Source organism: Pseudophryne corroboree, chromosome 2 (assembly GCF_028390025.1).
Source record: "Pseudophryne corroboree isolate aPseCor3 chromosome 2, aPseCor3.hap2, whole genome shotgun sequence".
In the NCBI taxonomy this organism is placed as follows: domain Eukaryota; kingdom Metazoa; phylum Chordata; class Amphibia; order Anura; family Myobatrachidae; genus Pseudophryne; species Pseudophryne corroboree.
In genome coordinates, this window is record NC_086445.1 from 920,057,122 (window position 1) to 920,072,181 (window position 15,060).

The window sequence follows — 15,060 nt, forward strand, 5'->3', positions numbered from 1 at the left end:
GTCCAATGCAGTAGCAGGTAAGAGATGACAACCATTAGTAGCCACACACACCATATTCTCCCGACAGGAGAAAGTGTCAGTGGGTAATGCCATACCAACCCAAAGAAGCTAAGTGTGTCAGGGTGGGCGCCCTGTGGAGCCCAGTGAACCTCGCAGAAAGATTTAACAACGGTAAGTTCTTACCGTAAATCTCGTTTTCTGCTGCAGGGTACACTGGGCTCCACAGGGAATGACATTGGGGATGTCCTAAAGCAGTTCCTCATGGGAGGGGACGCACTGTAGCGGGCACAAGAACCCGGCGTCCAAAGGAAGCATCCTGGGAGGCGAAAGTATCGAAGGCATAGAACCTTATGAACATGTTCACTGAGGACCACGTAGCCGCCTTGCACAATTGTTCAAGGGTCGCACCACGGTGGGCCGCCCAAGAAGGTCCAACAGACCGAATAGAATGGGCCTTGATGGTAGCAGGAGCTGGCCAGCCTGTACATAAGCATGTGCAATCACCATTCTAATCCATCTGGCCAAGGTCTGCTTGTGAGCAGGCCAGCCACGTTTGTGAAAACCAAACAGTACAAAGAGACTCAGACTTCCTAAGGGATGCAGATCTCTTCACATAGATACAGATAGCCCGTACCACATCCAGACCGATCTTTGGAAGACAAGTCAGGAGTGGCAAAGGCCGGAACCATGATCTACTGCTTAAGGTGGAAAGAAGACACCACCTTAGGTAAATACCCGGGACATGCTCTAAGAACCGCCCGGTCACGGTGAAAAATCAGATATGGGGACCTACAAGACAAGGCACCAAGATACTACACCAGCCTAGCAGAGGCAATAGCCAGAAGAAACAATACCTTAAGAGAAAGCCACTTAAGGTCTGCAGATTCAAGAGGCTCAAACGGAGACTCTTGCAACACCTCCAGAACCACAGACAAGTCCCAAGGAGCCAAAGGCGGGACATAAGGAGGTTGAATTCGCAACACACCCTGAGTGAACGTATGAACATCAGGTAAAGTCGCAATTTTTCTCTGGAACCAAAGTGACAAGGCAGAAATATGAACCTTGGAGGCCAGACGAAGGCCCAAGTCCAGGCCCTGTTGTAGAAAGGCCAAAAGTTTGGCCGAACTAAACTTGTAAGCGTCATAATTGTTAGTGGGGCACCAAGCAAAGTAAGAATTCCAGACCCTATGATAAATCCGAGCAGAAGCCGTTTTCCGGGCCTTAAACATAGCTTGAATGACCGCCTCAGAAAATCCTTTGGCCCTCAAGACGGAAGCTTCAAGAGCCACGCCGTCAAAGCCAGCCGGGGCAGATCCTGGTAGACACAAGGGCCCTGAACGAGGAGGTCTGGTCGTTGTGGAAGCAGAAGAGGACGCTCTAACATTAGACCCTGAAGGCCTGAGAACCAGTGCCGTCTGGGCCCCGCTGGGAGCGATCAGAAGTAGGATTCCTTCTTCTTGCTTGAATTTCCTTAATATTTTGGGCAAGAGTGACACCAGAGAGAACACGTAGGGCAGCCGAAAGTTCCATGGAATTGCCAGTGCATCCACGAACGCTGCTTGAGGATCCCTTCTCCTTGCTCCGAGGACCGGAACCTTGTGATTGTGTCGAGACGCCATCAGGTCCACATCTGGGAGACCCCACTTATCCACTAGGAGTTGAAATACTTCTGTATGGAGGCTCCACTCTCCGGCGTGTACGTCCTGACGACCGAGGAAGTCCGCTTCCCAGTTTAGGACCTCCGGGATGAACACTGCCGATATCGCTGGCAGATGGCGTTCTGCCCACTGAAGAATTCTTGAAACGTCCCTCATTGCCATGCAGCTGCGAGTGCCACCTTAATGATTTATGCACGCCACCGTGGTGGCGTTGTCGGATTGTACTTGAACAGGTCTGTTCTGTATTAAATGCTGGGCCAAGTTCAGAGCATTGAACGCCGCCCGCAGTTCCAGAATGTTTATCGAGAGGAGAGACTCCTCGGTCCACTGACCCTGAAGGGAGTGTTGCTCCAACACAGCGCCCCAACCTCTCAGACTGGCATCCGTCGTCAGAAGGACCCAGTTGGAGATGCAGAAAGGACGACCCCTGCTCAATCGTTGGTCCTGAAGCCTCCAGCTCAGTGACAAACGGACCTCCGGAGACTAGGAGATCATGTGAGACCTGACCGAGTGAGGCAGGCCGTCCCACTTGGCAAGAATCAATATCTGTAGAGGGCAGGAATGGAACTGAGCGTACTCCATGTCAAAAGCAGACACCATGAGACCTAGCACTTGCATCGCCGAATGTATCGACACTTGCGGACGAGATAGGCAGCATCGAATCCTGTCCTGAAGTTTCAGGACTTTCTCCTGAGACAAGAACAACCGATGGTTGTGTCTAACAACGCCCCCAGGTGCACTATGCTCTGAGTAGGGACCAGGGAAGATTTCTTTCAGTTGATGAGCCACCCGTGCAGTAACTGGAGCGTCAGATCCAGATGGGATAGGAGAATTTCTGGGGAATTCGCCAGGATCGACAAGTCGTCCGGATACGGCAGGGTCCTGACCCCTTGACGGTGGCGTACAGTCATCATCACTGCCATGACCCTGGTGAAGACTCGCGGAGCCGTGGTCAAACCAAAAGGTAACGCTCGAAACTGGTCATGGAGGTTGCCAACCGCAAATCTCAGGTACTGCTGAGGCGACATTGCAATGGGAATATGCAGGTAAGCATCCTGTATGTCCAGGGAGACCATATAATCCCCAGGTTCCAAGGCCAGAACAATAGAGTGAAGAGTTTCCATACGAAACTTGGAGACCCTCACAAATTTGTTCAAGGACTTGAGGTTGAGAATTGGCTGAGAGGACCCATTCGGTTTCGGGACTAGGAACAGCGGTGAATAGTACCCCTTGCCTCTTTGAGCCAGGGGCACCTGTACTACCCACTCCTATGTCCAGGAGGGACTGTACCACCGAATTTACAGTTTTTGCCTTCACCTGATCCGAAGGGAAGTCTGTCAGGCAAAATCGATGAGGGGGGACGATTCTTGAAGAATACGGCGTAACCTCGAGTGACGACTTCCCGTACCCAGCCATCAGAGGGAGGCCGCCCCGTCATGCAGCAGGCTTGTCAGTTTTGGAAGCAGGCTGACGGGCAGCCCAGGCCCGTTTAAGTTTGGGCTTATTGGCTTTGGAAGTGTGAGCCTGTTTCGGGTACGCCTGACCCTTTGCTTTCCCTGAAGGACGAAAGAAGCGAAAGGAAGTACTCTTAGCCTTCGGTACCGAAGGAGCAGTACTAAGTAGACCAGCTGTTTTAGCAGAGGCTAAGTCAGCCACTATCTTGTTAAAGGTCTTCTCCGAAAAGAATGTGTCCCTTAAAAGGGAGTACCTCCAGGGTTTTCTTAGAGTCCAGATCTACAGACCAGGACCGCAACCTGAGAATCCGGCGAGCCAAAATGGACATCATAGAAGCCTTGGCCGCCAGAATACTGGCATCAGAAGCCGCCTCCTTAATGTAATGAGAAGCTGTGACAATATACGAAAGACATCGTCTAGCATGATCAGAAGCGTTGGAAGGCAGCTCAGCTTCCAACTCCTGAGCCCAAGCTTCAATAGCCTCTGCAGCCCAAGTCGCTGCAATGGTGGGCCGATGCGCAGCACCTGCTTGAGGTGTAAATCACCTTTAAACAACCCTCCACACGCTTATCCATCGGTTCTTTCAGAGATGTGACGGTAGTTACAGGCAGAGCAGAGGATACCACCAGCCGCGCCACTTGCAAATCCACTGGCGGGGGTGTCTCCCAATTTTTACTTAGCTCCGCCGCAAGGGGACAGCAAGCCAATATCTTCTTGTGAGGCGTGAATTTCTTTCCTGGATTTTCCCAGGATTCCTGACGTATGTCAACTAAATGGTCAGAGTGAGGTAAAACTTGTTTAACCACTTTCTGACATTTAAATCTGTCCGGTTTCTTAGGGCCAGTATCAGGCTCTGGGACATCAGTAATCTGAAGAATTATCCTGAGAGCTTCCAACAAGTCAGGAACATCCACCTGAACATCTGTTAAAGATTCCCCATCAGAATTATCAGTATCAGTGTCTGTGGGGTCAGTATACACGCCATCCTCATCAGACGAGGTGTCTGGGACGTTGGTGGATTGTGAGGAAGTAATAGCTCGCTTAGAGGACCCCTTGTTCTTAGGCGGGCGAGATTTCTGTTTAGTCAGTGACTGGTTCAATTGCTGTAACTGAGTGGACAGATCTGCCCATGGCGGATTAACCGTAGGGACCATAAGCGGTTGCACCGGCACAGGAGGTCCAATAGGGGGCATAAGTCTAGTTACCAGCATATTCAATAACGTGGAGAAAGTAGCCCAAGGTGGGTCATTATGTACCCCCGTTGCTACGGTCCCATTGGGGGTAGGGAACCCCCAAACCTGAACCCTCTGCTGCAATGTTTTCCTCAAATGTGTCTGCAGCTTCACCACCATGCAATGTGGGAGCAGCCCCAGCTCCGTCGCCTCTTGTAGCTGACATGTCAGAAAGCTCAATTCAAGGCAACCCAGTACAATATCAGCAGCACAACACCTGACAAAAGCCCCTGTGTAGTACAGAGTTCCAAAGGTATATGGTGACTAAAAATCACAGAGAAAAATACACAAAAAGTATATCTTGTGAAACACCTATATTAAGTAATAATCCTGACACACTTAGCCCCCTCAGGTTACAGAATATAAGGATAGCAATCTGAGTGAGATACACGAAATGGAGGTCACACAGCAGCTATATGCACACACACAGTCACACTGTACAATGCAGAAATTATGACATGCAATAAAACTGCACTGGACTAAATACAAAGTAGTACTAAGAATAGCTATACACAATAGATCTAACAATGCACAGTAAAGACTGGATGTATATTGCAGGGTACTTGTACTATATAACCCTGACTAAATGCACTCAACTAACACGGTCAGCAGACATGTAGAATACTTAAGTGTCCTGTAAAATGCACAGCGCTGACATGCAGGCGGCTTTACAGAGGAGAATTTGCCCAAACAGTCCCAGGATCAGCTCTGCTTGTTATAATGGCGACCAAACGCTGACAGGGAGTGAGGGAAAGAGAGATGCAGCTCCAGGGCGGGAACATTTACTCTAAATGGCGCCCTGGGGCTGGGGGAGGGGCTACAGCTCAAAGCCTTATCCCCCTGCTGGACTTCACCACCGGGTACTATGGGCTACATAATAAAGTTGTTTTTTTTATAAAAACCGACCTGTGCCCTTGCCCTGGTCTAGTGGGGTCCCTAGACTGCCAGTGTCAGCGCCAGCGCGTGGCCCGCCTCCCACCAGCCGCGTCGGATCACGGTTTACAGCGGGTCCCGCCTGTGGGATCCACTTACGTCCTCCCTGAATGCGGCCACGCGATCATGGAGAACTGCAGTGGTGTGTGTGCCTGACAGAAGAAAACCGGAGCCTCCGCTGTAAGTACCCGGCAACCAGGGCGCCGGAGTATACAGCACCGCTGGGGGAGGTGATGGAGCTGCAGCAGATGTCTGACTGACATCTAACACTCAGAGTGTCTCTGCTGCAGCCACTGAAGTCTTCATTTTTCACTTTAAAAAGCTCTTCTCAGGGCTGCTGGTGCAGCCGTCCTGTTGTATGCCTGCACTGCATGGCACAGACTACAAAACTGAGCTCCTGTGCACGGAGGCAGGGTTATAGAGGAGGCGGCGCTATGCATTATGGGAACAGTCAAAGCTTTTAGCCTGTTGGTACCTCGGATCAAGATCCTACTCTACACCCCAATGTCATTCCCTGTGGAGCCCAGTGTACCCCGCAGCAGAAACAATCTCCTGAGAGGATAACACAGCTTTGCAAGACAAACATGATGAGTGTTGGTGTTGCCGTGAGTGTATCTTATTCACCGTTGCCGCTCTTAGACATGATAATCAACACTTCCACAGTATACTACACAATTTGTGACTGTAATCACTTAACTTTTTAAAGCGACATACAACCCGACCCTACCCATGCACCAGCATTGAGGATTGGAATAGAACAAAACTGACAAAATAAAGTCAGCAATCACACTAGCAGTCAGTCACGTTATACATTAGTATAATAAGCAATATGAGCACATCATCAACTACATTTTAAGTATGTAGAACATACAGTGGGGCAAAAAAGTATTTAGACAGCCACCGATTGTGCAAGTTGACCCACTTAAAAAGATTAGAGAGGTCTGTAATTTCCATCATAGGTACACTTCAACTGTGACAGAATCTGCTAAAAAACAGGAAATCACATTGTATGATTTTTAAACAATTTATTTGTATATTATTGTGGAAAATAAATATTTGGACAATCAAAACATTTAACTCAATACTTTGTAATATAACCTCGGTTGGCAATTACAGAGGTCAAACGTTTCCTGTAGTTCTTGACCAGGTTTGCACACACTGTAGCAGGTATTTTGGCCCACTCTTCCATGCAGATCTTCTCTAGATCTGTCATGTTTTGGGGCTGTCGCCGGGCACCACGAACTTTCAACTCCCTCCACAGATTTTCTATTGGGTTGAGGTCTGGAGACTGGCTAGGCCACTCCAGGACCTTGAAATGCTTCTTATGGAGCCACTCCTTAGTTGCCCGGGTGGTGTGTTTGGGGTCATTGTCATGCCGGAAGACTCAGCCACATTCCAACTTCAATGCTCTTACTGAGGGAAGGAGGTTTTTTGCCCAAAATCTCATGAAACATGGCCCCATTCATCCTCTCCTTAATACGTCCTCTCCCCTTTGCAGAAAAGCAACCCCAAAGCATGTTTCCACCCCCATGCTTCACAGTGGGTATGGTGTTCTTGGGATGCCATTTATCATTCTTTTCCCTTCAAACACAGCAAGTGGAGTTTATACCAAAAAGTTTGATTTTGTTCTCATCTGTCCACATTACATTCTCCCAATCCTCCTCTGGATTATCCAGATGGTCACTGGCAAACTTTAGATGGGCCTGTACATGTACTGGTTTAAGCAGGGGGACCTTTTCGGGCACTGCAGGATTTCAATCCATGACGACTAATGGTAACCTTTGTGACTGTGGTCCCAGCTCTCTTGAGGTCATTGACCAGGTGCCCCGTGTAGTTCTGGGCTGATTCCTCACCATTCTCAAAGTTCATTGATATCCCACGAGGGGAGATTTTACATGGAGCCCAAGGTCGAGGGAGATGGTCAGTGTTCTTGTATTTCTTCCATTTTTTAATAATTGCGCCAACAGTTGATCTCTTCTCACCAAGCTGCCTATTGTCGAGTAGCTCATCCCAGCCTTGTGAAGCTCTACAATTTTGTCCCTGGTGTCCGTAGACAGCTCTCTGGTCTTGGCCATGGTGGAGAGGTAGCAGTCGTACTTTTTTGGGTGTGGACAGGTGTCTTTTATACAGATAACCAGTTCAAACAGGTGCCATTAATACAGGTAATGCGTGAAGGATAGAAGAGCTTCTTAGGGCCATATGCAATTGCGGTCGAATTGCCGCAAATGTCGAAAAACGGGGGATTTGACAAAAAAAATATTCGATAATGCAATACAATACTTTAACAAAAAAACGGCAGTTTCAAATTCAACTTTTTGCAATTCGACAGTTGTCAAATTCGACATGTCTGCAATGGTCAAAATGCGGCTTTTCGACAAAAGTATATTCAATTGAAGAATGTCGATTCGACAACAGTGCTTTTCGACAGTCATTTCGTCAATTTCAGTCCGCTTCATTTTGCTGGCGGGATCTAATAAAAATTTTGAAAAACATGTTTTTTTTGTGTTTTTTTTATTGCTAATAGCATATCTATTTATATTAGAAGGGATTATCTACTTGGTTTGTCCATTAGGAGCCACAAGTATTATTTTATATATTTTTTAAAAGAATATATATATATTTTTTTTTTACTGACTAAAATAATATGGAGAGATCAGAGCATATCAAGAAAAAAAAATGCGTGGGGTCCCCCCTCCTAAGCATAACCAGCCTCGGGCTCTTTGAGCCGGTCCTGGTTGTAAAAATATGGGGAAAGAAATGACAGGGGATCCCCCATATTTTTAACAACCAGCACCGGGCTCTGCGTCCGTTGCTGGTTGTTAAAATATGGGGGTCATTTCCCCCCCCCCCCCCCCGTATTTTTACAACCAGGATCGACTCAAAGAGCCCGAGGCTGGTTATGCTTAGGAGGGGGGGACCCCACGCATTTTATTTCCCAGGGTTTTTTAAACAATTTTGTGCCGTCCATGAAGTCGAATCCAGCCCGCACACTATCCGTCAATTGGTCCGTTTTTCGACAGCGGGACTGTCGAATCCGTTTTTTATTGAATGTCGAATTCGGGTCCTGGCGGGAGGGTGTCTGTCGAATTGTGTCAAATTAACCCCATAAAGTAGTAGTAGTAGTAACAGGTCTGCGAGAGCCAGAAATCTTGCTGCTTGGTAGGTGTCCAAATATTTATTTTCCACAAGAATACACAAGTAAATTGTTTAAAAATCATACAAAGTGATTTCCCGTTTTGTTTTTTTCAAATTCTGTCTCTCACAGTCGAAGTGTACCTATGATGGAAATTACAGACCTCTAATCTTTTTAAGTGGGTCAACACTTGCACAATCGGTGGCTGTCCAAATACTTTTTTTGGCCCACTGTATTACTGAATCATGTTTAAACAGATCTATCGTATTTAGACGCATTGCGAAAGAAACAGTAAATATATACATACTCATATGCAATAGGCACTTCTCTAACTAGTCATACTCAAAAAGGTAGTGACTTAGTGTTGTATTACCCGTACTCAGAGTGGGACACAGGGAGACTCACCTCGCTTCCAAAACCGATCAATACGTTAGCGAACGCCGAGTGGATCCAGATGCTACGAGTATACACTGTCGCTCCATGAACCTATAGTGAACACAGACGCTCAGTGAACACAGACGCACCAGTCACACAGCCGCCTATCCTGTGACTGGGTCCCCTTCGTGTACAGCGTCTGAGACGGAAGCAGGAAACAATTCATGGCAGGAGACTCGGAAGAAACTGGTCATGAACCGGGGGGAGGGGCGACCAGGAGAGCATCTGACTCCACACTGCTGACATCAACCCTAGGGATCGCGGCCTCATACTACTCCTGGAGCCTGTGATCCCTAAGGCCTAGCGCTGGTGCACCCGAGGTGACAGCCACATCAGCGACTGTTTGGTAGTCTCCACCCAAAACAGTGCGGCTGTGTCCGTACTCCCCTTCTAAGCGGAACCGATTCCTTACCTTCTCCCCGTGCTCCGTCCACAGCCTGGTAACGTCTGCTGGACCTGCTAGTATATCCGACAGACACCCGCCGAAACATAAACTGTACTCGTGGGTAAGCGTTGTCGCGACCCGGCGGAGAGTTGTTGGAGTGACTCTTTCTAAGGTATAAGACACTGTTTAGAAAGATTGCTCAGAAAAAATAGTAAGACTATAAAAATAAAATAAGAAAGCTTAGGGCTGCTAACCAGCAGCCCTCTGACTATGGTCCAGCTCCTGCCCCACCAAACTAAAAACTGATTTGCCTAAGCCAGGAGGCGGGGATATATGGAAGGGCCCGTTGCATGCTGGGAGGCCGGTAAGCTTTGACAGATTGACGCAAATCCGCTGTCGCTTCATCACATCCCATTGTTATCCTGAGGATAACCTGTGGACCCTGCCGGAGAAATACTTTTCTCTGACGTCCTAGTGGATGCTGGGAACTCCGTAAGGACCATGGTGAATAGACGGGCTCCGCAGGAGACTGGGCACTCTTAAAGAAAGATTAGGTACTATCTGGTGTGCACTGGCTCCTCCCTCTATGCCCCTCCTCCAGACCTCAGTTAGAATCTGTGCCCGGCCAGAGCTGGGTGCTCCTAGTGGGCTCTCCTGAGCTTGCTAGAAAGATCAGGATTTTGGTACTTACCGATAAAACCCTTTCTCCGATTCCACAGGGGCCACTGGAGCGTAGTTACAATGGGGAAATGGGAGCTGGCACTTTAAAATTCTCACACTGTGGCTAGCTCCTCCCCTACTATCTCCGCTCCAAGCCAGTCTACGTAAAACTGTGCCCGAGGAGAGCTGGAATAAACAAACCTTAAGGTAGAGGAGGTTAATAACGCCCTGTAAACCAGGATAACACAAACTAAACCTGGAACAGAACCTAACAAACAGGCTAGCCCGAACTCAACAAGCAGTCACATGGTGATCTGCAAACCGTTAAGCAAAAAACAAGGAGGAACAGCGCTGGGCGGGCGTCCAGTGGCCCCTGTGGAATCGGAGAAAGGGATTTATCGGTAAGTACCAAAATCCTGATTTCTCCTTCATCCACTAGGGGCCACTGGAGCGTAGTTACAATGGGGACGTCCCAGAGCTCCCAAAACGGGTGGGAGAGCGCTGAGTCTTGTAAAACCGCTCGGCCAAACTGTGATGCAGAGGCCGCTAAAGTGTCAAACTTGTAGAATTCGACAAAACGAATGTCGGTCCGACCAAGTAGCCGCCCGACAAAGTATTCCTGGAGACCCCACGGGCAGCCGCCCACGAAGGTCCCACAACGCGCGTAGAGTGCGCTAATATGGAAAACGGAGGCTCCCGAGCAACCGCCAAGAAGACTCTCTGATGTCAGATGTATCCAACGGCCCAGTGTATGCTGGGACCCCAGCTATTTCGTACAGGAGCATCGTACAGAACAAAGAAAAACACTTTGTCGAATAGCCTAAGACCTCTGTAGAGAGAGTCGGCGAGTCCTGACAACATCCAAAGAGGGCCGAAAACACTAGTGTCAGACATATATGAAAAACGGACATCCCCTCTGGAAGAAAAGACCGCTGAGTCTGAAGCTCAGCCGGGGGAGTTGTCAATAGAGTACTCCCTGAAAGAGAGCCCGAACTTACGGCCGCCAGGCTAATCTCTTTTGGAAGAAAACCGAAAGGGCAGAGACCTAAAATTCAGGTCAATATAGGTTGAAGCGCAGCCGAGCGAAACCTCCCAGAGAAACCAAAGATGACGGCTGAATGGTAACTGAAAGAAAGGGAAAACCCCTGTTATCCTCACTATGCCCCATAAAGGTTTCCAAAAGTGGCAAAAGCGAGAAGAGGTACCAGACTTCTGAAATCGGGGCCCAGTAGGCATAACCGAACTAGGGAACTCCTCCCCTCTGAGGTCTCGTGAACAGTCACGCGGTTAAACGAAACCAGTGTAAGATTGAACAAAGAAAAGGACCCTGTTGAAGCAGACAGTCTAGTCTAGGTAGGAGCCAAGGCTCCCCTACTGACAACAGGTGCAGGCTGGATCTTTAAGTCATGCGTGGCCCAACCGGAGCCACCGAGAGGACTAGCGCGCATTCTCCCCTCCTGTGTTACCGAAAGTGAGGTAGAAATAGAGAAGGAGGCAGGATAGACTAACCAGAAACTCCAAGGAGCCCTGAGGGCATTCTCGGCTACTGCCGCCAGAGCTCACGTCCGAGAGTAGTAAAGGGTTAAAGAGTCAGTCAGAACGCCCGGAGGTCGATCCGAAATCTCTGTCAACAGCGGACCAGCTGACAAAACACCGGGGAATGTCCTCTCACCCGGGAGTTTGACCTGGCGGCTTGACCTGGAAAGAAGATTGTTGTCCTCTGCTCAGAGGGGAATGTAGGCGACCACTCATTGCGTCGCAACTTGACTGAAGAAATAGAGTACCTGGTGCCGAGGAAGGAAAAATCCTCTGACGGACCATGTTGAGAAACGTCTACGAGGAGCATAAATTGAATCCGTGTCGACCCAGAAACTCCTGGATCCTCCGGATATTCAGAAGCCACCTAATCTGCAGAGTGAGATACTACAGTAGATTGTCCAATTAGGGAACAAACGTCACTTCCTGCCCTTGAAAAAGAGTTATTCTGAGATCTTCCTGAACACTGTGGGAGCGGAAGAGAAACCGAATGGAAAGGACTGACAGTGAAAATGAGTATCCTGTAATGCGAATCTGAGAAAAGCCCGATGAGGAAAAAAAAAAACCAACGGAAATGAGTAAACAGGCATCCCTGAAGACAAGGGACGCGTAAAACCCCCTTTCTTCTTCAAACTAGCAATCACAGACTGAAAGGATTCTAAGGCCAGAATAGGCGTGGCCGAGCCATCTGGCTTCGGCACGAGAAAAGAAAACAAAGGCCTGAGAACTGTCCCGATTCAAATGATATGTGAAAACAGGGATCAACACCCTTTGCGGTTAGAAGCATATGGAGCAACGCCTGCAGTATGACACTTGTCATCGTAAACCAGCCGACCCATGCCGAGGGACCCCTGAGACGGTTGTACTCCAAAATCTAGTCTGTAACAGCCCAAGCCTTCTCAGTCCTCCCAGTAGGACCACCGACCTGCGCCTACCCTGGGACCCTCCAGGTGGTAGGAAGGTCTGACCTGTAGTGGATGTGTAGGATGACCTAAAATCAGACTGGACCGAGGATGCTGAAACTCTGCTTCAGCCTGTTACCCTGAGATCCCCTGGCGACGGAGATACCGCCCGTGTGGAGTCGAAAGCCTGAAAAGGCACGGAAAGATCTAAAGGAAAGACCAGTAAAGGTCCGTCTTGGAGCTGGGGCAGCAGTAGGGGAAAGAAAAATGGACTTACCCCCAATGGTTCGAGAAATCATGCAGGAAGTTCCTTCCCCTGAACCAGCTGCCCCTTAGGATTTCATGTTCAGCTTTCACTGGTGCAGCCCCAGAGGTCGTCGGGTTAAGATAGCCCAAGCGAAAATGCAGGTTCCGAGTATACAGACGTGGGGACCTCAAAAGAATATAAAGCAGAATCGTGCTAAAGTTGTGTTTGATGGAATTCAATCTGTGTTCAGATGTCCCCGCTATAAGCGTACCGAGTCACAGCGGCTATTTGGCTGATACCACACAAATTCCCCCAAATTACACACAGTATTATCATCAAGTGAAACAAAGGAGTAATAAAGGGGTGACAACACCCGTGTATGTAGTGTATTGCTAATTCAGTAAGCTCTGCTGGTTGCCCAAAATGGCGGGCAGCCTGTGAGTAAAGCCGGGGGAAAAATCAATATGGCAGGGTGAAGATATGTGGGACGTGAACCCAGGTCTGTGTTATTATAATAAATGTCGGTGGAGCTTGTAGTTCTATCTTATTGTAAATATTCAGTGAGCCCAACTGTGCCCTGATAAAGAGCAGTAGTGAGCTGACTCCATATACCATAAAACAGGGGACTCCGTGTTGAATTAGCGGCACTAGCCCCCCTGACAAAGGGGCACTGCTATGGCGCCTAACTTTAAAATCAACTGCGCTAGTTGATTCTATATGCATATATAGATATAATCCGATATAACACTATATATAAAACAAACTATATAAAATATAATATACATACAAGATATATATATATATATATATATATATATATATATATATATATACACACACACACATACATACCCAGCACAACCATATACCTCCATTGATCATATATATATATATATATATATATATATATATATATATATATATATATATATATATATATATATATATATATATATGTGTGCCACAGGAGGAACACATTAAGAAAAGACTACTCACTGCAGTGACAAGAAGATCCTGACACCGACAGCCAGCAGTGGAGTCCTGGTATAAGTTTCCCCTGCAGAGAGGAAATGGCCGCCAGTCCTAACCAAGCCGCAGGTGGCCTCTCCAAGACGGGAGGAAGCCCCGCCCCCCGTTATGTGCACTGCAACCCGGGTGCTTCGTGAGACACAGAAGCCTAGCAATCTCCTTCTTAAGACAGCGGGAAGCGTTCTGCCTCCCCCGCTGATCACACGCGCCGCTGCCGGGGAGCTGAGCCCGCCGAGCAGAGCGGGAGAAAGCTCCGCCCCCTTTTTACTAACTGTGCTCTGTCTGAAGCTCCCGCGCAAACTTAGCGGGGAGCACCTCTCTGACGGTCCTGTGAGCCGCGGCCGGGGACGCTTTGCCCGCCGGGTCGAGCGGGATTAAGCTCCGCCCCCCCTGGTAATGGCGCCTAAATATAAAGGTGCCCTGTAAAATAAAAATCTTTTTTTTTTTTTTAATAATGCAATACACAGCCCCTATATGTAGTGGAGGGGGGGTTAGACCAGGGACCCTGAGTGTGGCCCCCATGTATGGGAGCGTGAATATAAAAGACACAGCACACCTCATCACAGCTTCAGTGTCTGTACTCACCGCTGTTGCAGGATTCCTGATGGAGTGGCCCCAACACGCGCCGCACGCAGCGGTGTCCGACCACTTATACTCACCGCTGCCATGCTGCCGGAATCTTCTGCTGGTGGAGCGGCCCCGACACGCATCGGTGTCCGGCCAACTCAGGAGAGCTCAGTGTCTCCCTCAGCCGGGATCCATACCGAGCCGCACGCAGCTGCGATGGGACCCCGCCGGCAGCTCCCGCGGTGCAGACTGGCAGTGGCAGAGCTGCCAGTCTGTGTGTGTGTGAAAGAAAAATAAAATAATAAAGAAAAAATTCTTCAGCTAAACCCAAGTGAACCAGCTCACCTCGGGCACTAAACTAAGACTGGCTTGGAGGGGAGATAGTAGGGGAGGAGCTAGCCACAGTGAGAGAATTTTAAAGTGCCAGCTCCCAATTACTGCCTACTATTTCCCCATTGTAACTACGCTCCAGTGGCCCCTAGTGGATGAAGGAGAAAGTATTTGTTAGGTTTTTTATTTTCAGTGAGATCTGCTGGCAACAGACTCACTGCTACGTGGGACTGAGGGGAGAGAAGCAAACCTACCTGCTTGCAGCTAGCTTGTGCTTCTTAGGCTACTGGACACCATTAGCTCCAGAGGTTTCGAACACAGGGCCTGACCTTGATCGTCCGTTCCCGGAGCCGCGCCGCCGTCCCCCTTGCAGAGCCAGAAGACAAGTGATGAAATCGGCGGCAGAAGACTCCTGTCTTCATTAAGGTAGCGCACAGCACCGCAGCTGTGCGCCATTGCTCCCACAGCACACCACACACTCCGGTCACTGTAGGGTGCAGGGCGCTGGGGGGCGCCCTGGGCAGCAATAAAAAAACCTTTGGCATAAAAATACACATA